Source organism: Camelus dromedarius, chromosome 11, assembly GCF_036321535.1.
Source record: "Camelus dromedarius isolate mCamDro1 chromosome 11, mCamDro1.pat, whole genome shotgun sequence".
Classification (NCBI taxonomy): Eukaryota; Metazoa; Chordata; class Mammalia; order Artiodactyla; family Camelidae; genus Camelus; species Camelus dromedarius.
Genome location: NC_087446.1, coordinates 56,882,984 through 56,908,296, shown reverse-complemented (window position 1 = coordinate 56,908,296; position 25,313 = coordinate 56,882,984). Strand labels below are relative to the sequence as shown.

At 50.5% G+C, this 25,313-nt stretch overlaps 2 long non-coding RNA genes across 2 annotated transcripts; one reads left to right on the top strand and one right to left on the bottom strand.

Moving 5' to 3' along the window:
- Positions 1-675: 675 nt before the first annotated feature.
- LOC135322394 (uncharacterized) lies at positions 676-6,794 on the bottom strand. Its single transcript, XR_010382937.1, has 2 exons — positions 6,257-6,794; positions 676-5,817 (listed from the first exon to the last, which is right to left on the bottom strand). It is a non-coding gene; the product is annotated as an uncharacterized LOC135322394 (long non-coding RNA).
- Positions 6,795-6,890: 96 nt separating this feature from the next.
- LOC116156323 (uncharacterized) lies at positions 6,891-16,789 on the top strand. The gene is made up of 4 exons (XR_010382935.1): positions 6,891-7,078; positions 11,141-11,198; positions 15,322-15,383; positions 15,724-16,789. It is a non-coding gene; the product is annotated as an uncharacterized LOC116156323 (long non-coding RNA).
- Positions 16,790-25,313: the final 8,524 nt, after the last annotated feature.

Below are 25,313 nucleotides of genomic sequence, written 5' to 3'. Positions count from 1 at the left end.
TGTTTTATGCTAATGGAGAGAGACTCATTGACTGAGGGGAGGCGGTGACCGGGTCATCTCTTTCCTCAGGCACCCCAGAGGTCGCGAGGTCGGGGGAGAAAGGCCGAGGCTCGTATGGATTTTCTGTAAGGGTCAGTGTAATTTTATAATAATTCAGCGGGTACACACGCTCTCTGATACACAGAGGATCATGTATGCAGAGGTATGTTCAGGTCTGTGCACCGCCTCGCCCCGCCCCCACCCCATGCACCTGCTCCAGTCAGGCGTCTGGGCCCAGTGCACACAAGCCTGGTACAGGGACACTCATCTACCCCCCTCAGCTCACTTGCACACACACACCCTTGCAGTCACCTTCAGGCATGTGATTATGCCAAGGCAATCCTGCTCAGAAACCCACAGAAACGTATCAGCCCCCCATGCTGACAATGTACACCTCAAAATGGGAAGGTATCTTTGGGGGACCCTTCTGCCCACTATCCCCAAATCTGTGTTTCAGGGCTCTCATGTCTGCTGATCCCAGTGCAAGATTCTTGCTCCCTTTCTAATGTTTCTGCAGATGGGGAGACAAATGAGCCCTGGAGCCATCCTGTTTTCTTACTGACTGGGTCTAGCTTGAGCTGGGAAGATGGGGGCTCTGAGACCGGGCATATGGAAGACGGCAATCAAAATCCAAACTTTCTTTTCCATTGATTTGTTTATTTACATATATTTGTCCACACACACTGAAGCAAAAATCTCATTACTGATCGTCATGACAAACTGAGGTAGGGACAGTGTTTGCACATAGCAGGTACTAAATAAACATCAGTGGAATGAACAGTGGAAGCTACTGACTTCTTAATTTTTAAATTGATTTTATTTGAGGGGGCTGGAGAGGTAATTAGATTTATTTGTTTGTTTGTTTGTTTATTTATTTATTTATTTTAATGGAGGTACTGGGGATTGAACCCATGACCTCCTGCCTGCTAGGCACACACTCTACCACTGAGCTATACCCTCCTGCTGGCTACTGATTTCTCGATAGAGCAAACTGCTCATTTCCCTTCTCTTCCTCCACTTCAACAAACCTTTACACCATTAGTGGTTTGAGAGGCCAGAGAAAAGGCATGGGTCCGGCGGAAACCCTCCTATTCCTTGATTTGAGAAATCTCAGCCTTTGGTGTGATAAAAATGCTAATTTTATACCAACTGAAGCCATCCAGTCTCAATCTTGACCCACACATGCCCTTCAAATGGATCAATGAGCAAGGGAGGATTGAGGAAGGAGCATCTGTCCTTCCTCCTGCCCAGAAGAGAATCTGAATTCTCTTTGAGTAGCTTCTGAGCAGGGCGGGAAGCTGCAGTCCATTATTATCTGCAGCTTTGAGGTTTGGTGGGGGCATGGGGAAGGACTAGGGGCATGAAGAGAAACATTTCACTTCCCTGTCCCCAACACCCCTAAATGAGAGAGAGAAAAACACAATAGCCAGCTGAACAGAGCAGAGGCTGAGGCAGCAAGGAGAAGCCAAAGGCAGAAGCTGCTTCCGGCATCAGGCTCCAGGATACAGCCCCAGCGGTCGGCTCGTCTGTGTGGAGTTTCGAGATTCCGGGTCCTGTGAATTGGGTTCCCTCCTTCCCAGCAGGGGCCAGGATGGGGTCAGGAAGCTGCTCTGGGCAGACAGTCTGCATCCCCTCCAAGGCCTGGAGTGAGTGGCCTCCCTTCTATGCTGAGCAGATGGGGGGTGGAGGTGGGCCCAGCTAATCAGGGGCACTCCTTAGAGAGATGGTCAAGAGCCAGAATCCACCAGCTTCTCCATCCAAGGGAAAAAGGACCCCTAAAGGACCCCATTGGGAATAGGGAAATAGGCTTTGCTTATTTAACAGTTTGAGGCTCTGACCTGGCATCATTGACCTCATCCCACCTGCACCGAGGTGAGCTCTCATTGTAGGCCCTCAGTCACTCCAGGAGAGCAACGACCTTGGGGGCACCAGTAATGCCATCCCTATGAGCAGAGGCAGACTGACTGTGGCCTGCAGTAGGGCGAGATGGGGAAGGGTTTCTGGGGTAAGCCACAGGGATGTGACGGCATTAACCGTGATTGATACAGAAAATGAGTTGATTCACCCGGTACTCGATCAGCAAAGCTTACTCCCCATTTTGCCTCTCACCTTCCAATCCCCATATTTGTATCCAGGTAATGAACTCCTGAGGACAAGGCACGTTTTCACTTATCTGAAGATCTCAGAGCAAAGCCTTTGGGTGCGAAGGCAGTACCGGAGCCGCAGCCTGGACTAGATGAAAAGGGAAAGAGAGCGAGAGACAGACAAGGAAAGAACAAGGAGAAGGAAGGAAGGGAGCAAGAGGTGGAGGGTGGGGGTGGAGAAAGAAAGATAAAGGAAGGAAAGAGGCAGCTTGAGAAACGGGAGAAAAGCTAAAATCCACGCTGGAAGTACCAGGCGGGGGCCTCCCTGAGATGTACTGCAAAGATTACTGGGGACGCGGTTTTCCAGCCGCTGGTTTCAGGGTCCTCCAGCCCACCCTCAAGGCTTACGCTGCCCTTGGAAGACATGCTGACCTCCGTGACCTGCTCCAACCCACTTTGGGGAAACAAAGGAGTCATCTAACTGGGTTTAACTGAGCGGTTGCCGCTGGAGCACACGGACAGGGTGTGGGAGCACCGGCCCAGGAGGCTGCAGACATACAGCCACCTCCGCTTAATCTCCACAGGCTGACTCTAAAGCCATTTTGCCAACTAAACTGTGTGTGTGTGTGAAATACACTGCAGACCTAACGTCCGCTTGCTCTAGGAAGGCATGTCCTCAGTCTCTTCCCAGAGTAAGATGTTTCCTCTGGCTCCTCTAGCATCTGCAAACCTCACACCAAACCCTTTACAGATTAATTCAACCGCTTCTGGCCTGGAGAAATCCCCTGTTCTGGAAGGTAGTTTTCTGAGCCAGGGATGGTGATAAAGATGGCAAAGGAGGAAGATTTTCCTTCTCACCAAAGAAGAAAATGAAGATGCCCTTCCCAGAATGGACCAGGCCTTATCTTCACCCCTCTCTCACCTGCACATATACAGGCGGGCTAACCAAAGTGACACAAGAACCCTCCAGTGCAAAGGGCTCATTTGACAGAGAGACCCAACCGAGGGCCAAGATCGCAGAGCCAGAGCATGGCAGTACAAAGCGGCCCGGTCCACAGACAGCCTCGGCCAGCAGGGTCAGAGGGGAGGCAGCTCAGGAGACTGAGCCAGGGTGGGATGAGAGATCCGCCCCTCTCTAAACTGTTCCTTCTGCTTCTAACACTGCTTCTGGAACCAGTTCTTGACCTGCGGAGCCTTAAGGCCCACTTCGGGCAGGTGTGAGTGCCGGAGGAACTCCTGCTACTCTATCGGCTACTTCTTCAGCTGCTTGGGCAACGTCAGGGAGAAGCGAGTCTCAAGAGGCTGGCCTCTGCCTCCACCTCCCCTGTGGTGCCGGCTGCAGCCGCCTGGGGTGGGCACTGGGGCGGGGCGGGGGCAGTGGGGCTGTGGTGGGAGGCCAGGGTCCGCACAGCCTGGGTACTTGGGAGCCCCTGCTGAAGCCTCCACTAACCCTCCTCCTGGCTCCTTCCCTCCCGCTGCTCCTCAGGAGTCTGGACCCCTTTTCTGTTAACCCGGTTCCCTCCTTGTTTTCTTTCTTTTTTTCCCTCTCTCTATATTTATCTCTCATTTTTCCTTCCTTCGTTTGCTTTCTTCCTGTCCTCCCTCCACTTTTTTTCTCTCTAGTCTTCCCTTCCTTTACTTTTCCTTCCTTCTTTATTCCTAGCTTTCCTCCTTTCCCACCCATCTCTCTCTTTCTCCCCTTCATTTACTTTTTCTTTTCCTATTTTCCTTCTTTCTTTTCTTCTTTCTCTTTCTTTTTCTTTTCTTTTCTTTCTCTCTCTTTCCTTCCTTTCTGCTTTTTTCTCTCATACAACAAACTAATCTTGCTGCTTCATTCTGTCCTTTATCAATATTCCTCTATTTCATCTGTCTCCCCTGCCTCCCTCCTGGGTCCCTTTCTCTGCCCCCAGCACTGGGGCATTCTCAAGTATTTTCTTCCCTCACCAGTCTTTTCTCTTTGTTGCTCTTGATTTTTCAGTCCTTTGTGCTGTTTCCCCGACCTCCTTTCCATCTCCTTTTGTTTCTAAATTCTCTCTCTGCAACAGGCATATGGCGTAAAACTGCCCCCTCCCCAGATCAGGGCTTCTGTCCTTTGTCAGCCTAGCCACCTTCATGCCATTCTCTCTCAACTTCCCTCCACGTAGGGGTCAATTTCAAGGGCCCAGGAATGAGGCTGTTCCTCCCTAGTTGAGAAGTCAGGGCTGGGTCCACAGCTGCCCACTACAGGCTTAGGGGACGCTTGCCAAACTGTTGTCACTCCATCAATCCTAGTAAAAGGGAAAGAGGAAGAGAAGAAAAGAGTAAAAGAGAGACAGCTCCACAAAGTGTATGTGTGTGTGTGTGTGGGGGGGGTGCGTGTTGGGGAGTTGGGGGCAAAAAAGACTGGATTCATCAAAGAGGGAGAGGCGAAGTCCAGAGCCAGGGGCCCGCTCTTCGTGCACCCAGAGCTGGGGGGGGGGGCCCACAAAAGAAGCCCCAGCGGGCTCCCGTGTTAATTTGGGGATTGGGGCAGGACGACCTCTTCCATCCAACTCCTCTGCGCTGGAGAGGTGCACAGGGCCACAGGATGCGAGGAAAGAAAAGGGTGTAGATTTGAGTGTCAGTTGCCTTCACGCCTGCCTCTGGACATGTCCCTCCCAAGGCCCATGCTCCCAGAGACCGCTAGGCAGTGCCGCCTGGGGCCCTCCTGGACCTCTCAGCTAGGTGGGCCCAGTTGCAGATCTCCCTCACGAGCAGGTGCCAGGCCAGCCCCTGGATTATTTGCAGGGAAAACAAAGGCCTGCGTGATTTGGGCGCTTCTGAGATGCAGGCCAGAAACACCAGGCGATCACTGTGGGAATTTTCCCTCCTGGGATCCACTGCCCCTCCCGGTCCTTCTGAGAAGTGGTCCAAGTGCAACGGCTGCCTTCTGTCCCGCTCCCCAAGTCAGATCCGCAAACCTCAGGCGCTACAGAGACCCTCCACCCATGCCAGGCCTCCCCTTTCGGGAACCCCACGGGACTCCAGATTTCCCCTGGCTCTGCCAGTGCACCTGCCGCGGCCTGCATGCTCGCCCTCTTTCCCAGACCATGCAGGCCAGCCCCGGTTCCCTGGCGTGCCCGCTCCCCCAGCTTTCCACCTGGGGCCCCCAAGTTCAGTCAAGCCCTCTGAACCCACCCTTTGTCCTTGACTCCCTTTTGAAGAGCCTCCTCCGTTTCTTCCTCCCAGGACTTCTCTTTGAGGTTGGGGTGGGTTATCTCAGCCACGAGACGGGGTGGGGGCATGGGGTAGGGGGGGTAGGAGGCTCTTTTCCCTGCCTTCCTGCGTGAGCTGGAGAAAGTAGGGAGGTGGTTGTGCTGGGGGGTGGGGAGGAGACCTCCCTTGATTCCAATTTAGGGAAATGGGTCTCTGAGTCAAATTGGAATTAAAAGGAAAAGAAGAGGAAGAAATTTGGGAGTTGTTTCTTCTCTTATGTCACTCCTAACTTAAAATCAGCAGAAGATCCCGGGGCAGCAGGGGCTGTAGAAGGTCCCGGGCTGAGGCTCTGTGGCGATACCCCGCTCCTTTCCCCGCAGAGTTGAAAACTACTATTTTCGGCTAGTGCTTCTCCCGCTTCCCCCGCGAAAGCCCTTCGGGGATCTCCAAGCGTTTCTGAGAGCTTGTTGGGTGAGCAGGTTCAGGACCTGGCCGGGGTTTTCAACATGTGTAATCAGTCCTGATTGGGAAACAAAAAAATGCATCCGTTCTTCAGGATAAGGAGCAGGGGGGCCTCCCTCCCACTTTAAACCTCAAAACTCCTACTCTGCTCTCTTCTCCATCTCTCTTCAGAAACTTTTCTGAAGTTCCTGCAAGTTGCGTTTGATTTCCCTCAGACTCTATGGGTCTCTAGACCCCCAGTTTCTCTTGTTGTCTCCAGTTTCCGAAGCAACTCTTCTTCCTCTGCCAGCTGCCACCTTAGTCCCCAAACTTACAGGAGGAAAGCTGCTCTCGTGCCACTCATCTGACAGCTCAACCCTAGCCCAAATTCCTCTGAGGTCGGGCAGATTAGTATCTGCCGGCAGGGGAGCCGGGATGGAGTAAAAAGGAGAGAGACAGAGATAGGGAAAGACAGATCGTTTTCAGGCTAAAGCGCACCCCTCCCAGACCCAGCTCACCTGCTCCGGGTGGGCTCCTCTTCATTTTTCTCCACTCAAAAGTTTGTCCTTCTCTCAAACTGTCTCAGGAGGGGCGCAAACTCCACCGTCGGGGTGGGGAGGGCGCCCTGGAGAGCGCAGGCGCCTGATTCAGAGCTCGCCCTGGGAAGCAGGACTCGGGTGCATGTGCCCCAAAGTGGGGGCCGCAGCAGTGATCCGGAGAGAGGAGCGATCGGGTTACCGGGTCAGGCTGCCCGGGGCAGGTTGGGCGCTATAGAGGGAGTGGCCAGCGGGGCCGCGGGGCTCAGGGAACTGGAAGGAGAGAGCCCTGGGTCCCTGGCGACGTCTCTCGCTTCCTCCAGTATGCGTCTTCCCCCGTGTGTCCCAACCCACAACATTCCCTCAGCCCCTTCTGGGGTGACACTCAGGGCCTAGACAAGGCAGAGAGGGAGGGTGAGGGGGCAAAGAGATCCCCCTCCTTAGCCCCTCCCCTGTCCCCTTGCCACCGCTCCCCCCCTTCCTTGCCCAGAGCCAAGGGACTTACAGAGAATTGCAACTAGAAATTCGATCGATTGGTACGAGAGACCACGTGGTCCGGGTTTGGCCAATGACCAGGCCGCCCGGGATGAGCTAATAATGGAAGCAATTTGTAACTTTCAGTAGCTCTCTAAGGCCTGGGTGCAGGAGGGAGGGAGGCGGCGGAGGTAGGGAAATGGGTACCCCTAGTCTTTACACCCTCCTCATCCGTGCATGGCAACGGGATCCCTTAATTCTTTCCCCCAACATGCAGGATTTTGCGGGGTCCCGCACCCTCTTCTGTCCTGGCCGCCGCTCCAGAGCAGGGTAAGTGGACAAACACCCCTCCCCCATCCTTTCTGGCACCTGCAAACAACGTCCCCCTTCCTGTCCCATTAGACGATTTAAACCTGATTTTATTTTTCTTAGTTGGAAAAAAAAAACCCAAACCTTTTGTATAATTTCAAATTTGGGAAACATTAAGTTTAGATTAATATACCTTTTTTGGAGGGTGAGTGGTACTTACTAGATCAATTTTATATTCCGTTATTTTGGAGAGGAACCTTCTCCTTAAGGAGAGTTTCCTTTGGAGATGAGTTACACCTTATGTTTTTGAAAGTTTCACTTTTCTGATGATGCCAAGTTTGTGCCTTTCTCCATCCCATCTTCCAGTTTCAATATTTACAAATAATCTGTTAACATGTTTCAAGTTTATTCGTTTGTTTTTCTCCTCCCTCACTAGTTTTTCAGCTGTTACTGCATTGCCAGGATGTTTCTTTTTTTCTCCTTGTGTGGATCAAGGGTTAGTTTTGTATGGATTTCACTTTTTGTTTTGTAAATGAATTTATTGTTTGGGAAACTCTATGGGGGTGTGAATGATGTCTCTTTTGATTCATTCCAAGTCTTCCTCTTTTGAAGAACAATTTACTTGAAGTGTTTTATGCATTGTCCTCAATTGTAGTTTAATCTTTCCATTTTGATGTATTTTATCTCCTTTTAAAATCTGACCTTTTCTTAAAATTCAATCTTTTGTATGTTAAACCATCTTTAAAGTTTATATTTTATAAACTTCACCATATTGTACATTTCCTTCCCCTTCCCCAGTCCCCTTTGCCCTCCTGCCTCCTCCATCTCAGAAGTCTTACCCCTCAACTGCCACAATTCCCAGCTTCAAATCTGACTCACCCATCCAGCCAAGGAGGGATGCCTGGGAAGAAGAAAATGTCCTACTTGGGTCAGAGCTTACACTTGGGGTTCTGGTTCTGGGCACCTCTAGCGCCTAAGCCAGCAAAACCAGGGAAAACAGAATTTCTGTTTGCCTTTTAAATTAGGACTAAGCTCTTTCTCCTTGGCTCTATTCTGGGCAACTCTTTGGTACATAAAATTGAGTTTTCAGTTCTCACCTTGTCCCTAAATTCTAAGAAAAGTACAAGCAGATTCCCCCCCCCCCCCTTAAATGTAAGCTGTTAGCTTGAGGTCAGCCTGTAGGTTCTCTTACCTCCTGGGAGAAGATTCCCAAAAGAGAGAGACAATGTTTTGTTCCTTTTCCTTTTACTTCTGATTAAGGTGGAAGTGGCAGGGACTGGGGGACCCCATTTTGATCTCCAGCTCTGGCTTTGAAATGACACAAAGAAGGAAAGAGAACTGGCCTGGGGATGAGATCGCTTTGGGTCAGTGGCGTCTGGTTTAGCAGAGTTTAGGGGTAAATCTCAGCTCTGAGGACATTCTTCCCTAGCGTTACTGTGAAGTAAACCATCAAAATGATGTGATACGGTTTCAGTCTATTCAGATGCATTGCAGGTACAAAAATCAAACTACAGAGAGATCTGTTTCCTAAAGATCTGCCCCTGGTGACTTTGTCTGTTCCTCTGAGGCAAACAGCCCAACTCGGCAGAAGTAACACTGCCACTGCCCCTCCCACTCAGTCTCCAGCGCAGGCGTCACATTGACATTCTGGGCACATTCGGCTCAGCCCCTGTCCCTGCTTCTCCCAAGTATGAATCTAAATTACTATTAATAAGGGGCCGCTCCACGTTAATTGGCATTAAAAGAATTCATTTCAATTTGTTAATATTAAATGAATGCTCTGCACTTTAGCTCCCTTCTTCGCCCTGGATTCCCAGATGAGTGATGGGAAGTAGGGGTGGGGAAGGAGGAGGAGGATTTTATTTCTGACTCCAGCATAGCCACTGCCAGGCCTCCCCGAGGCAGGCGTGAGATCAAGGCACAGTAGGGGCCTGACTGGGGGCCATCTGAAGGTCTTTTTAGGTGAAATTCATTGGAATCAGCTGGGGATGTTGGGGAGGGACTGAAAAGGTTTGGTGGGGGCGTTGTGGGGAGAGGAAGGACTAGGGGTCAGGGGGAGGGGAAGAGAGAGAAATGAATGGGAGTAGTTGGGGCACAAGGTTGTGCGCTGTGGGGGTAAAGAAGATTTGTGAAGGAAAGGGCTAATAGTTCAAAAACCCACCTAGAGAAGGAGGAGCTGGTGGGGGAGGGTGGAGATGTGAGGCAAGGCAGCTCAGGGGGCTGTTCTCAGTTAGATGAAATCCATGTACTGTGTTCTCCACAGTGCTTGGCACCTGGAAACTACCAGTACATGTTAGCTCTTAGGATAGAATAGTGGTTAAAAGCATGGATTCTGGAGCCAGACTGCTTGGTTTTGTATCTCAGCCCTGCCTTATGCCAGCTGCCTGACCTCAGGCAAGGTGCTTAACCTCACACACTGCGGTTTCCTCATCTGTAAAGTGGACTTAATTGTACCCAGCTCGTAGGCTGTTGTGAGGACTAAGTGAGTTAGTATGTGCGAAGTGCCTAGAACAGTGTTGGTCTTGTAGGGAGTGCTGGATAAACATCAGTTGTTATTGATGTTGTTGCTTTTCTGATCTGGGAAGTTTGGAGCTGGGGCACTGAACCTCTTAGAGGTTAAGAGCTCAGTGGATTCTCTGAGCTTGTGATGAGATCAGCCCTCTCACCCCCATCCCTGAGTCTGGTCTAACAACTGGGGCGCATGCTGTGAGGGCAGGGGGAGAATGAGGCATGGGGGCCCTGGGAGCTGGGACACCTGAGTTCTTCCTTGGCCTCTGCTCTGGCTCTTGGGTTGATGGTTCCCTCTCAGTGACCACAGACTTCAAAGGAAAGTCAGTTCTTTTTCCCTGGGAGGGCCGTGCTGGGGGAATTACTTTCTTGGTCTAATATCTCCCTTTGATAAAGAGTCAGTCTCTGGAGTGTGGGCTGGGGGAGACTGGGTAGAACAGAGGAGATTAACATTTACTAAATACCCTCTAACTATGTACCGGCCCCCAGACCTGACCTCACTCGAGAGGTTGTAGAAAGTGGAGAAGTCCAAAATGATGAAGTAACTTGCCAAAGTCATAAAGCTAGAAAGTGTCACAGTTGGAATCTGAACTCTGATCTACCTGATGACAAATCTTAACTCCCTTCCATTGCTGCACACTTTCTGAATGGGGAGGTGGGACTTTCTGAAGGGTGAGGCAGGACCCATGTAGAGTTGGGACAAGGCTGAGGCCAGGACCATGGGGCAGCTGGAAGATGGAGGTGGGGGTGGTGAGTGAGAATGTTTCAGTCAGCGAAGACTTCCTGGAGGAGGAAAGTACAGATCAGGGTTCAGATAAGAAGGTAATGAGGATAGGAAGTAGAGAAGAGGGCAGGAGTGGTGCATTTGCAAAGAAGGCGATGAAAGAAGGGCCATGCAAAGGCTAGGTGAGGCCAGAGGGTATGGATCAGATTTACTTTGCTGTCACCCAGTAAAATCAGTTGCCATTTCTTGAGGGCCTACTGTATGCCGGGTACATCCATTATCCTGATTCATGCCCATAGCAACCCTGACAAGTGGTCCTGTCTTTCCTATATCCAGAAGATTCCGTTGAGGCTCCGAGAGCTCAATCCCCACTTCAGGTCACACTTCTGGTAGCTGGGTCTGCCTGCCACCAAAACCACACCTAGGCTACCTGCAAAGCCCAGCTCCCCGGCCCCGTTTCACCTTCCATTCCTAGTTCAGGTCATCCTGCACCCTCGTATTTGTAGTCACGCCTAGTGACTGGGGACAGGGGTTGGAGAATGAGATGGGACCAAGAGAGGGAGTGGCAGAGGAGCAGTGGGGATGGAAGCTTTTCTCACATCCTTGTGAAGAAGGTAGATGGAAGGGTATTCCCTCTGGAAGAGCCTCCAAGTCACTTTTCTGGGACTGCTGATCTTGGGGTATATGGCTGGACCTCATGGGGGGGTCACACTATTTTCTGGACTGTGGGTTCTATTTCCCCTCCTCTGGGAGGGAAAGAAGGAGAAGGTGGCTCAGCTGAGTTTTTGAGTCCTGGATTAAGACCGCCAGTTGTCCACTAAATCCCTTCTCTCTTTGTTCCCTGAGGGTAGAGAGCCTCCCAGATGGACACTCCATTTCCCAGCTGCCATCAGAGCCTTAAGACGTTGGGTAAGTTCTCCTTTTCGTGAACTGGACCAGATTTGCCTGAGACTAAGCTTTGACTGTGTGGTTGAGGAGAAACCCCTAAGAGGGGGCAAAGCAGTAGTAGGAAAGGAACAAGTTCCTGATTGACCAGGTGGAGCAGAGCCCCCGCCATCTGGGACTGCTCCCTTCCAGAGTGTTCTGTCAGAAATAAACTTGTTTTCTATATGTGACTGTGTTTGGGGTCCTCTTTATTATAGAAGTTTTGCCATCATCCATCTCAATACACCTTCCCACCTGAGAGATGGAGGGGACCTTGGAGATCATCCTATGCTTGGCCAAGCCCCTTCACGTCACCACAGGGGGCCTGGGTGTCTCCCCGCGTCACCCTCGCTTCAACCCAAGAAGCTCAGCAGGACACCCATGTTAGATGTGTTGCTACATCAGGTTTTATTTGAAGAAAAAAAAAAAAGGTTAAAACCAGTGTGAAAATGCTTGAAAGTTCAATCCCCTCCCCTCCTTTTTTTAAATTACAGATGAGGCCCAGAGACTGGAAGTGACTTGCTTAAGGTTGGACACTTAGTTTTTCTGTCATTTTCTGAATCCAAGATGAGTCCTCTAACCACCAAAACATCAAAGGTTGAGGTTGCTGCCTCAACAAATCGCAAGGGCAGAAATAACCCAAACCAGGCAGGGGGCCGGTGTCTCCTCTGATAAAGCTTTGGGATAGCCAAACCGTGTTTCCTTGATTTCCCCTGAGTCCCTCCTGTTGGATGTCTGCCTGGGAGACCCGCCTGCCTGGGAGACCCGCCTCCCTGGGCCTGGGAATGAGCGGGCTGCACCTTTGCTCCCGCCGCCTCCTCACCCAGATGGTCAGAGCAGAGCTGGGGCCAGAGCCCAGATCCCTGACTCCCTCTAGTCTTTCCACATTTATATCTCCCTCCGCCCAACCCCCAGCCCCTTCCTAGTAGCCCACCAGGGAGGAGAAGGGGAAAACTGTCATAAATTTCCCCTATTTATACAAGAAGACAGAATGTTTCTTGTGCCAGAAAAAACACAGAGAGGGAGCTGTCAGGGGAGAAGGGACCCAGCTCCATGCCTCTGTGGCCAATTTATCTTCTCAAGTCACGGCTTGGGGGCTACCATAACACTGCCTGTGTGACATGCAGGCTTTGGCTTGGGGGACGGCCAGAACGGACAGTGCCTGGGCTTTGTTCCTGATCACGGCCCTCCTGTTCCATCTCAACTTCTCTTTTTCTCCCTCTCTCTTTTAAAAACAAGTTTCTTGAGATATAATTCACACATCATACAATTCGCCATTAAAGTGTATAATTCAGTGGTTCTAGTATATTTACAGATATGTGTGACGATCACCATGGTCAATTTTAGAACATTTTCATCACCTCTAAAAGAAACCTCATACCCTTTAGTTACTACCCCAGGCCGCTTCATACCCCAGCCCTAAGCAAACACTGGTCTGCTTTCTGTCTCTCCAGATCTCTCTATTCTGAACTTTCATATGAAGGGAATCACATACTGTGTGACATTTTGTGATGGGCTTCTTACACTTAGTGTATTGTTTTCAAGGTTCATCCATGTTGTAGCGTGTATCAGTGCTTCGTGCCTTTTTAGGGCTGAATAATATTACATTGTGTGGATACACCACTTTTGTTTATCCATTCTTCAGCTGATGGATATTTGGGTTGTTTTTTCCTTTTGGATATTATGATTCTCCCGTAACTCTTGTGTCTCTAGACAGCCTGGATCATGTCAAACGAGGTCTGTGGGCAAGAATGGGTATGTCTTAAGTGAGGAATAGCCAACATCTGGGAAAGCAGGGTCTTGGGAACATGCCTCCTTTTGTGTTAATTACACATGCTCAGCTGGAATGTTCCTCCCTCAGTGAGTTACTGAGGGGGCTACCCCCTCCATTCTCACCCATTGGCATTTGGGTCACTTGCTGTGCTCCTCAGAGTGGGGGACTCAAACCCTTCTCCGGGGCTTTCAGAGACACAGAGATGAATGGATGCCTTCTCAGTGCAGAAGAGGTTCCCCAAGTCTGGTCTCCAGTGATCCGCCAGTATCTCACAGCTGAAGGAAGGTCGGTGGAGGCTCCAAGGTCAAGGGAAAGTTTTGTTCTCAGGGGTGTGATGGAGCCTAGAAGCCAGGCCTGATGCCCCACCTCCTTGCCTAGCCCATCCCAGTGTTGCAGACAGGCTTCGAGTTCCATCCTTTCACTCACCTAGCAAGTATGCACAAGGCACCCAGGTTACCCAACAGACGCTGGCCCTGCCCTTGTGAGCCTCGCAGTTCTAGTGGTGAGAGTAAGAAAAATACAAATGAGCAAAGTAATGGCGAGTTCTGTAAACATTTGGTGAATGAATGAATGAATGAACAAATGAGGTCCTTACTACATGCTCCAGAAAGAATACATAAAAAAGCAGACTTGTACATCACTTTCTGCTGCCACCACATTTTCTAGTCTGGAAAGCAGCGCTGCTTCTCCCTCCCTCAGAGGGAATGGTGTGCAGAGAATGCAAAATATCAGCTAGTGAAATCAAAACTACAATGAGGTATCACCTCACACTAGTTAGGGCGGCCACAAACAATGCTGGAGAGGGTGTAGAGGGAAGGGAACGCTCCTACACTGTTGGTAGCAATGTAATTTGGTGCAGCCATTATGGAAAACAGCATGAAGGTTCCTTAAAAAACTTAAAGTAGACTTGCCATATGATCCAGCAATCCCACTCCTGGGCATATAGCCAGAGAAAACTCTAATTCAAAGAGATGTATGTACCCCGATGTTCACAGCAGCACTATTTACTGTAGCCAAGACGCGGAAACAACCTAAATGTCCATTGATAATTGGATAAAGCAGCTGCAGTATATATATAGTAATGGAATACTACTCAGCCATAAGAAAAAATGAAATAATGCCATTTGCAGCAACATGGATGGACCTAGAGTTTATCACACTAAGTGAAGTAAGTCAGACAGACAAAGATACGTGTCATATGATATGACTTACATGTGGAATCTAAAAAAAAACACAAATGAACTTATTTACAAAACAGAAAGAGACAGACATACAGAACAAACTTACTGTTACCAAAGGGGAAAGGGGGCTGGGGAGGGATAAATTATAAATTAGTTTAGGATTAGCAGATACAACTATAATATACAAAATAGATAAACAACAAGGTCCTACTGTGTAGCACAGAGACTGTATTCAATAGCTTGTAATAACCTATAATAAAAAAAATAAAAAGGATATATACATATATATTTGTATAACTGAATCACTATGCTGTACACCAGAAACTAATACAACATTGTAAATCAACTACAATAAAAAAATAAGCTAGTAGTAGCTACCGTGTATTGGACTAGCCATATACCAAGGGATTTATATATCTCACTCATTTTCACTCTTTGAATTAGGTAATATCATCCCCATTTTGAGGATGAGAAAAACTGACTCAGAGATTAAGTAACTATTTGAAATCAATCATGCACATTTGTACGGACTCTGGGGTGTGGATTTGTTTTCATCCCCTGGTCTCCGCAACAAAGACAAATTCATCTCCTTCTGAGGCCGGGAAGCAGAGGACCTGGCTGCCCTCCCCTGTCCTGCTCTGGCTCATCCCCTCCCCTCCTGCCCAAAGGCAATGAGGGCTGAGGTGGCGGCGCCAGCTCTTCTCTCGAAGCCTGTGTCCGCTGTCTACACCTGCCTCGTGGGCAGGAAGGGAATGATCAGTTTTGCTTTCAAAAGCCTTTTCCTTCCAGTCCTTGCTGTGTGGGAGGGACCACGAGAGGCCTGGATGTTGTCAACCAGAGGCTTGAACAAGCCAAAGGCTGATGACATTGACAAGAAGGGGACCGCAGCAAGGCAGATCAGCAGCAGCTGATGATTGACAGCCCTTTAGCATCCCCCCACCCCTGCTAAATCAAGACACGTACTCGAACTTGATGACAAATAACAAAACTTTAACACGTTATAATTTTCATATGCATTTGTTCACTTTTTACAGCAAACATAAAAGGTATCCAAGGCTGGGCTTATTATTATAGGAGAAAAAAGTTTGTGAGGCTAGAACCCGAGTGTCCTGCTCAATTTTATGTGATGAAATTTATGTATGGCTTACTGCAGATCATGGACCCTGTTAAATATTTCATGGTGATGAACTCATCTGTTTTCCACCACCATATGAGGTAGGTATTAGTAGTCACCACATATGTTTTTTAAGATGAGGAAACTGAGGCCCAAGGTCTTGGCCGAGGTCACACAGCCCACAAGTGGCGGAGCAAGGATTGTGAAGCCAGCCCCCCGCCCTAGAGTCTGTGCGTCATCACTGCACCAGGTGGGCTTGGCACTGGGACTCCACTTGGGAACTCGAGTGTGTTTTCCTGGCCACCCCCGCTCCCCTTCCCCCTGCCTCTCTCAGTCTTTATGGCCCATTGGAAAAAGCAAGGCAGAGCTGTGGCTCCCAGGGTGACGATCCTTCAGCTGCCTCCTTGGCACTGTCATTCTCGCCTCCCATCTCTTGCCAAGGGCTCCAGCCGGGAATACCACAGACGGTTTGCCATGGATCGAGACTTCTCCGGAGAAAGCGCACAGGAGGGCTGCTGTGAGCAATGAAGGAACTTGCTGTTTCCCTGATTCCCTCATCAAGAGGAGCCCAATGAAGTCACTGCACGTTTGAACGGGTGCTATCCAAGCGCAGCTGCTGGCCAGTTCAGAGGGCTAGGGCGGCCAGTGACTGAACGGCTACATGGAAAATCTGAGGTGGCGCATGATGGAAATAAAACTCCTGTAGGAGCTGTGTGATTCACTCATCAGTGCTCCCAGATGTGGGCCCAGCATGTGCACGTGAACAGTGTATAGGTTTGTTCATCCATTTACTTGCTAGCCCTTTATTTATTCAACAAGTTCTGATCATGTACCTAAGAGGCACCATGCTGGGTGTCCTGGATGGACAAGACCAGATCCCCGCCCTACAGGGACTACGGTCTAGAGAGGGGAGGCAGGAGCAAGGTGACAGTGATTTGTACCAAGTGCTGAGGTGGGAGAGTCATCTTATATCTCCATTTGATGTCACTACCCTCCTCGTGCTCAGTGCAGCCCCCTTTCCTCCAGCTTCTTTCTGCCTGGATCCCATCTTCCTTATGAGCTGGGTCACTGTTTGGCTGCAGGCAGCGACAAACGCGGCAATAAAGCTGCTGAGATAAGGCTGTCAGTTCTAAGGGAATCCCGGGTGGAGTGGGCCGGGTGATTTGGTTTGCTGCCTCTGTTCTCTGGGCATCCCTGGCCCTGGAGGCTGCCCTACGCAGACTGCATCACCTGGGCTCCTGAATTCTCCTTTGTGGTCGGACTTGGCCAGCAGGGGTCCTGGCAGGGAAGGGAGAGAGGAGCCAAGGTATTCGGTTCCTCGTCTCTTGCCCACCTCCTCCCTTGTCTGCCTAAAGTCCTAGCAGGGGTTGTGTTTCCGCAGTGGCCCTTGGCTGGGTGGCCACTCTCCCCAACCCCAGTTTTACTGGCACCGTTTCTACCCTTATTGATTCCCTGAATACTATCTATAACTGGAAAATCGTCATGTCATTAAACTCTCTTCAGTGAAGCCCTTTTGAATATCATGTGTTTTCTGTTGGGACCTTGACTGGCCCACCTAGGTCTACATGGGGGAGGGGTGACGGGCAGTTATTACACTTCTTCTCCAGGGGTTCCCTGGAGGAAGAGAGAGGTTTTGGACTAAGAAATAGGGGATAACTCCCTAGGGATTTTCACTGAGGAATGAGGAATCACTGCCTGAAGCACCCTGGAAAGCAGAATCGAGAGGTGATGCAGAAAGTTGCAGCCAGAAGGCTTGTGCTTAGGCAAAGGGAAGGAATAATGACTGAGGACGGACCCCATGATGGCCACTCTGACAAGCTGTCACCTGAAGCCTTCCTAGCCCCTTAGTCCCTCCAAGTGCCTTATCCTCATTTTATAGATGGAATCTTGTGGCTCAGAGAGGGAAAGAGGGAGCAGAAAGGAGCTTCACTCTGCCTCAGTTGCCCTGACAATCAAAGAGAAGGCTCACTTTGTGATCAAGGGATTGGCAGGGTGACAGACAAATCTCAGCTTAAGGGACAGCCTAGGCAGAATCTGGAGCCAGACTGTAAGGATTTGAATCTTGGCTCTACCTCTTATTAGCTGTGTGATCTTGAGTAAGTTACTTGACCTCTCTGTGCCTCCATTTCCCCACCTATAAAAAAAAGGAGCTGATGATAATGACAAAACTACCTGGAGACAGATGAGCTTACGGTTATGAGGTCCTTAGGACATGCAGGCATATTGACCACTCTGTGTAAGTGTTATTAAAAAAATGGACCCTCAAGCTTTGTTCTTATTTTCTACCCCCACCCTCTTCTTATTGCCCATCTTCCCTGCCTTGTTGCCAAGGTCCTGAAAACAGGTGACCACCTACAGGGAGCCCTATGACAGGGCCCTATGTCGATCCCCAAGCCCTCTGTGAGCATGACTTGCTCTGCCCTGCCCCCAGAAGGCACCATTTAGAGAGAGCAACAAGGACTGGAGAGACACCCAGTAGGATCATTGTCGCCAGATCCCTCCTCCAGTGGGATCAGCCTAGATGCGTGCACAGTGGCTTCTTCCCTCCAGCTCTCCTCGACTTTTGAAGCGGCAGGGGGGCCAGGAGCTCTCAGTAATAGCACATTAAGCCCCTGTTTTGTGGGAACTTTAATTTAAACACAAATTAGAGGAGGCAAATGACGCTGGCAGCCAGATAAGCCATCCCGGGAGAGCAAAGAACCAGCCAAGAGAATCAGCCGAGGTAAGGCCTGAATTTAAACTTCTGTTGATACCCAGAGGCCAGGAACAGGTGGACGCTGGAAGTCCTCGGTGAGGAACCCTGGAAGCCCCACCCCCTGGCTGCCCTGCTCTGGGCTCCGTGCCAGCCCCCTTCTCCTCCATTTTCTTGATTTCCTTTTTTGCAAAATTCCAACCCGACTCCTGATTCCATCCCTCCCTTCTCCCACCCCACTGTTTTGGAGAACTCCATTCCTTTATTTTTGTTTCTCATCCTTTTCTGTAGATGACTATTCTGAGAAAGTTCTGCTTGTTAGCTCACCTCCGTCTCCTCTATTACAGTTGGAGCCTTATGTATCCTGCTTAGTGGTGGCGCAGGGGGACTCTATTCAGGAGGCAAATGTGGGGCAGTAGGAATAACCTGAATGCTAAAAGGCCTGTGTTTATTTCTCTGGGTCTAGTTTCCTCATCTGCACAATGAGTATATAAGAGGCTCTCTAAGTCCAGGTGAGCCCTGATTTTTCACAGGAGAATTTGAGGACAAGAACATCCCAGAAATCTCTCTTGTTCTATAACCCAGGAATTTTCCACTGTTCTAGAAACCTTGTTGAATATTGGGGGTAGGGGAGGGAGAGCGCAGGCAAGCCTGTCTGTTCCTCAGTGGGAGGGGCCTCCAGGCTTTGTTTCCACCCCTCGGCACACAAGCCAGACCCAAGCCCAGGCCCAGGCTCAGGCCCAGGAGAGAGGCTGCCTTTCCAGTTCTGTCAAGGCCTGCTGAGCCCAGCTCTGTGGGGCTGTGGCTGCTGAGACGTTGTCACTGCCCTCTGGGGTGGAAGTGACATATGTTCCCTCTGTCACAGCACCTGTGAAGGTGGCTGAGGGATGGCAACCCCCAGGAGGGTGGAGTTCCACCTTCTCCAGCTGACCTTGAGAAAGCTTCTTATCCTGCTTTTCCAGAAGGTTTCAAGTGAAGGCAGTGGGGGCCCGTCATCACAGCCCCAAAGCCCCCACCAAATGGGAAGCTACTGCCTTCGGAGTGTAAAAGAGCACATCTTGGCTACAGCAAAAGGGAAGAGAGTCAAACCAGAGGTAGAACTTTCAGGTTGGATGCTGGAGCCGACTGTGACCCCAAGAAGTCATCCAAAAGGGAAAACCCACAGCCCTTGGTCTTGGAGGATGTCTGTGACGCCTGGGTCACTGGCAGGCGTGAGGACAATGACCTCAAAGGCCTGTGCCAGCCTGGAACTCAGGAGTCAGAAAGTCCCCATGATTGGCATAGAAGGACCTTGGCATTTTCTCTGGCCCAAGGCCCTTAGACAGAGGTGGGCAGCTGCCACTGGGGCCCGTGGCCCAGCTGTGTCCCCACCTTGCCCACTTCCCCCCTCCCGGGTGCCTGGCTGCCCCTGGAGCCCCAGGCCTGCCCGCCATCTGGGCAGCTCAGAGGAGAGCCCACTGCCAAGGGAGTGCCAGCGTTGATTTATAACCCACAACCTTGGCAGCCTCGGCAGTGTGCCCAGAACCTCCTTTGCTCAGGAAAGAGACGTGCCTCTTAAAGGGGCCGTGCAGAGGAATGTGGGAAGTCCAGGACAAATGCTGAGGCCATCAGGGGGCTGGGGAGGACGTGCCCCACTCCTCAAGACTCTGGGTGACTGACTGTCATTCCCTAAGGAAGCCTCTCCCCCAACCATCTCACCCCTCATCGTGTACTTCTCTGTAGACTTAGCCCAACACTAACAATTTAGTTTGTTTAGTGTCAGTCTCTCCTGATAGACTGTAAACCCCATGAAGGCAGGAATCAGAGGCATTGTGTTCATCCCTGTGTGGGCAGCACCCAGCACAGTATCTGCCGTGTGACAGAGGCTCAGGAAGAATTTGTCAAGCACAGGAAAGAAGAAATAAATGAAGGTCCCTGCCCATGAGGTCTGGGGAGGACCATAGCCTTCCTGTTGCCCACCATAGTTTTTAAGACCCTGCAGCACCTGTCCCCACCCCCAGGACCTCTTCCTCCAGGGCCCTCCCCCACCCGTCATGGCAGCTGGGAACAACAGGGCCAACCTGTTACCCAGATGCACTTGCCTCCCCCTTTTCCTTGTGTCATATCTCCCAAGTCTTTCGTACAATGTTCTTTTCCTCCTGTTTTCCTTCCTCCAAAAGCTTTCTTTAATTGTCTATGATCTCAGCCCCTCATTCAGAGACTCTTTTCCACACGACTTCTCATCGTGGAAGTTCTTCATTCATTCATTCTCTGAGGAAGCAGAGAATTGGGCTGAGATTTGAAGGGCGAGAAGGAGCCACGTGAAGATGGGAGAACAGCATTCCAGAAGCAGCTCAGTGCTCCGGGTGTGCATAGCGGAACCTCCAGGGTTGGGAGAGGTGGTGAGAGAGGAGCTTTTCCAAACTGTACACTCCCACCTCCTCCATTCTCGCCCCTTCAATATGGGAGGACCATTGTTTAAAATCCTGGGAGAAGCTGTCTCACTTGGGAGCTGATTAGAAAAACAATGTCCAGTTCCAGGCCAGATTGACTGAATGGGAATCCGCACTTGAACAAGATCCCCAGTCATTTGTAGGCACAGGGGTGTTTGAAAAGCACTGATCTAGAGATCACCTCTAAGGCGGGACAGTGTGAGGCCAGCATGGAGGTGGACAGGGCTGGGGGCGGTTGCTGAAGAGTCAGGATTTGAATCAGAGATGGAGTGTCAGAGTGTACATGTTTGTGGATGTGTGTGTGTGTGTGTGTGTGTGTGTGGAAACTCCAGCCTTAATGACTGTGAGCCATCTGAGGCTTTTCACCTCCAGGTCATTCTCTTCCCACGAATGTGGATTACCTGGGGATACATCTTTACCCCACTATGGCAACACCCCCTCTGCTACCTGCAGCTGCAAGTCACATGGAATCTGCCGGCCTCTGGGGGTGGGGGGACACCTCTGAAGCCAGTCTGGGCGAGGAGATCCCTTGTTCCTGACCTCCGGCAGTCCATTTATCTGACCTGAGTCTCATAAAGGCGTCCTGATGAGCCCAATTGCTTGCTAATGGTTATGCGCTGAGACCTGGGGATTTATGGCAGAGGCCTCAGTGGCCACAGACAGGAGCAGGGCTGTGTGCAGGAGACCAGGCTCTGTGTGGATTCAGTTCATGGAGTTCAGTGCCCAAGATTATAATGGAGACACTGCTACCCCTTTCATTTGGGGCAAAGAGCACTGCCCTGGGCAGGGGAAGTGGGCTGCAGAAAGAAATGACCTCTGGCTGCAGGTGTCCCAGGAATGAAGAGAGTCCAGCTTGACTTGGAGGGGGGGGCAGTGGGGGGGGTGGACACTGGGGAAGTGAGCACTGGAATTGGAGCTAGTCAAGCTGGGGTTCAAATCCTGGATCTGTTGTTTGCCAGTGTGTGACTTTAGACAAATCACTAATTTCCCTGAGCCTCCTTTTCCTCATGTGTAGGTAAGAATTATAATACAATTCCATAGGTTTGTGGGAATTCAATGAGATACTGTTTGCAAAGGCACTACAAATTCTAATTGTGTGCATTTAAGTAGGTCAAGAGATTGGGATTTGAACTCTGCCTCTAACTTGCTGCAGGTCCATCCATCATTGGCTTTGTCCCCAGTGGTCTCACATAAATATGCTTTCTGGGCCTCAGCTGCCCCAGAGATATTAAGAGAGGATTAGACCCAATGTCCATTCATACCATCCAGCTCTGAAGTTTCATGGTTCTAACAAGGAGTTGGAAATGGAGAGTTGGAAAGGACACGCTTCATCCTGGCTGTGCAGATAGTATCCCTGCCACACGGCTTCAGGGACCAACATGGGGGAGGGAGCTGAGCAGGAATGGCCTCTCCCTCAGTGGTGCCTTCCTGTGAGTACAACCCCTGGCAGGGTGCTGGGCGCTGTGGTGGGGAGGTCCGGGCCAAGAGGGGTCAAAGTTCTGGAAAGACCATGCAGAGGTAGGGGGCCAGAGGGGATTGACGGAAATGCCTAAACCAGTCAAGCTTTTTGAACAAAATAACCTCCTCCCCTCCTCTTTTGTCCCCCCTTCCCACTCAAGACATGCACGCACGCGCACGCGCGAACACACACACTCAGGCACTCACAATCACACCTTAACAGAATTCACAGTAGAACCAGACTCATACAGAGTTTGACCAAATGGAGCAGAGAACCCCCCCTCCCCCAGCTGCATCCCAAAGGATGCAGGTAGAGACCTAAGGATTCCTATATCGTCGTTCACCACAGGGTCCTCAGCCCTTCCCCCACCTCTTCACCTCATTGTGGGAACATCCTGGAGCCAGTCACTATAGGAAACAGACGTTAACCCCAGCCCACCCTCATAGAGCCTGCCCCTCTTTCATGCTTTGCCCCCTGCCCCCAGGTGCTAGCATCCTGGTTTGGAAAACCTGGAGACCTCTAGGGATGCAGACAGCAGCTAATTCAATGCCATTTATGGGGGTGGGTACAGCTCAGTGGTAGAGTGCATGCTTAGCCTGCATGAGGTCCTGGGTTCAATGCCCAGTACCTCCATTGAAAAAAAAACAACAACCCAAAACAAACAAAAAAATCAATGCCATTTACTGAGCACATATTATGTGCTTGGCCCTGAGCCAGGAGCAAGGATTAAGAAGGGAAGTTAGACCTGATCCCTGTCCTCAAGATGTCCTAGCCTAGCAGTGGGACAGACTTTCAACAGTAATGAGAACACAAGGTGCGGAAGGACAGTAATGTTCAGGACAAGAGGTAGCCAGCTCAACTTTGTAGGAGATGGTGGAGTAAACACTCAATCTGCTTTCTAAAATTTTTTTGGTGGAAGATTGAGAACATAGACAAAAATGGAACAGTATAATAAGCCTGTGTGTCCTTATCACCAGCTCACTTCCTGGGCAGTCTTGGTGACTATACTCCCACCCACTCCACGCCATGGGGCACCATCTTTGGATGGAACTGGGGTGGATTTCATGGAGGAACAGCAAGTACAGGATTGACATCACAAACAGAAGCTAACGCGGTGCACAGAGGCACCAAGTAGTCCTCAGGCCGAGGCATCAAATCCCGACTGGACCAGTGGGGCAAGATGCTGCATCCAAAGTGCGCGTGCCCCTGAGCCCTCTTTCACAAGTGTGAGTTGTCACGCTATGGAACTAGCTGTCTCTCCAGGCAAGGCTTCCTCAGAGCCAGGGAAGCGCAGAGCAGGCCCTTTGAGAGCTGGGAGTGAGGCGAATACAGTCAGGAGGCCTCGAGGAGGCCGCAGGGCCTTGGCCGCCTGGAGCGCAGGGGACAGGCGCGCACCGGCACCCACGGGCACGGCGGGCGCAGCCGGGCCCTCCACCCCGCGTCGGCGCGAGGCCTTAAATATTACCCCGGAGTTTTCAATTATCTCTTCTTAATGGATTTGCAGGGGCTCTTTCATCAAGCGCGGGGTGGCTGGGTGTGGGGGTGTGGGGAGCGCGCGGCGAGGGCTGGAGCTGGGAAAATGGCCCATATTTCAATATTAAAGCCCTTTACGATCGTCAGCAGCATGAAAGATGCTGCAAATAAAACGGAGCCGCCCGCGCCAGCCTCTCCATCTCGCAAGTTTTAATTAACGCTGAGGGGGAGGCGGTTGCCGGGCGGGGTCGGAGCCCGGCCAGGGGCGGATCGCAGAGCCTCGTGGATCTGCGTGAGCGTGAGCCGCAGGGATCTTGTCCGCGTGGAGGGCCTGGCCAGGCTGCGGAAGATGCCCGCAGAGGTGGAGAAGGCAGAGGGGTCGGGGAAGAGGTGGGAAGGTTTCTGAGCGTCCGAGCAGGAAACAAACGTCGTGCAACTGAAGGCAAATGGCTCTTTTTATTAAAGGGGAGGGGGCTTTTGGCCAAAGGACTGAGTTCTTCACCCCAACCCTCCTTCAGGGTCCTCCCTGCAGTCTCCACCCCCCTCTCCTCCCCCGGCCTCCCCCACGGTTGTCTACCCCCCCCACCACCACCACCCCCTTCCCCGCTGGCATCCAGTGGCCCTTGTTTCGAGGAGGCAGACGTGCTTCCTGTGATCCAGCGGCTCTGGGTTCCCGCCCCTCACGGCTCCTGCTTTGGGACGTCTGCTTTCTCCATCACTCCCTCGGCTTCCCGGGAGGCCCGCATTCTCCAGGCGCGGAGTACAGCGCACAGAAGCGCCACTGTTCTGCCTTGGCAGCGGCCTGGCCTGACAGCTTGTGCCTGAGCAGCAGACCCATCCGTCAGGCGGGGAGGATGGAGAGACGTCCGGCTGCCCGCCCTGAGGACTCCCCGGGGACCACCTCTGGCCTTGGCCCAGACTGCTCTCTTCCCCTCTCCCCGCTCCCCCAGCCCTGCCGGAAACTACCAGCTCAGTATGTATGTTTTGTCCCTACTCACCTCCCTCCCACCATATACACACAGCCTGGAGCCTGAGGCTCAGGAGAACCACCTCCTCTCACGAGTTACATTTAAAGGTCCTTCCCCTACCTATCTCTCCATTGCAGGGCATAACTCTTTGACTTAAGAGGATCCAGGGATCTTGGTGGACAACAATCCAAACCTAAATCATCCAGTTAATACTCAGGGTTTAAACCAAGGACTTTAGGCAAACGATAAGGAGTGAAGGAATTAGAAAAATACAATAACTGAAAAATTGTGCTCTACACTGGAAATTGACACAACATTATAAACTGACTATAACTCAATAAAATAAAATAAAATAAAGAAAAATAATACAAATAAAAGTCATGATCTTTATTCCTGAGTATTTATGTGTACTTTATATGTCCTGAAATATTTTGCAGAAATCAAGTGCTTTTCTCATTGTACTAAGGAGCTTGCAAGCACCAGGTAACAAATTATAGGTTAAAACAAAACAAAAAAAAAAACAAAAAAAAAAAAAAGAAGAAGAAGAAGAAAAATCCTCTTCTGCTTTCTTTTTGGTATGTATTGTTTTCTTCTTGTCAATTTGTGATGATCATCTATCAAACCTGCTGAAAATAGTGTGTGATTATGCAGTTTGGTTAGGGAGACAGAACTCACACAAACAGTATCGGGAACTAATACAAACTTCAAGTGCTATTGGGATATAGGGAAAGGGGGTGATAATTAAGCATGTCTGGCTTAATCAGGGAAGATTTCTTGGAGGAGACTGGATCTGGAAGTAGAATGGCAATACAAATGTGAAAAGAAAGCTACAGGTGAGGAAACTTACCTAAAGTAGAACAGATTATATGTTTTATGTCTAGTTGAGGAACTGATACATTTGGCTACAACACATCTTCCCTAAGAATAGAGTAAGATGAAACAAGACTTGTGTGGTTTTCAGGAAAGATTCAGGGTAGACAGTAAGCTCTTCAATGATGCTGGAGAAT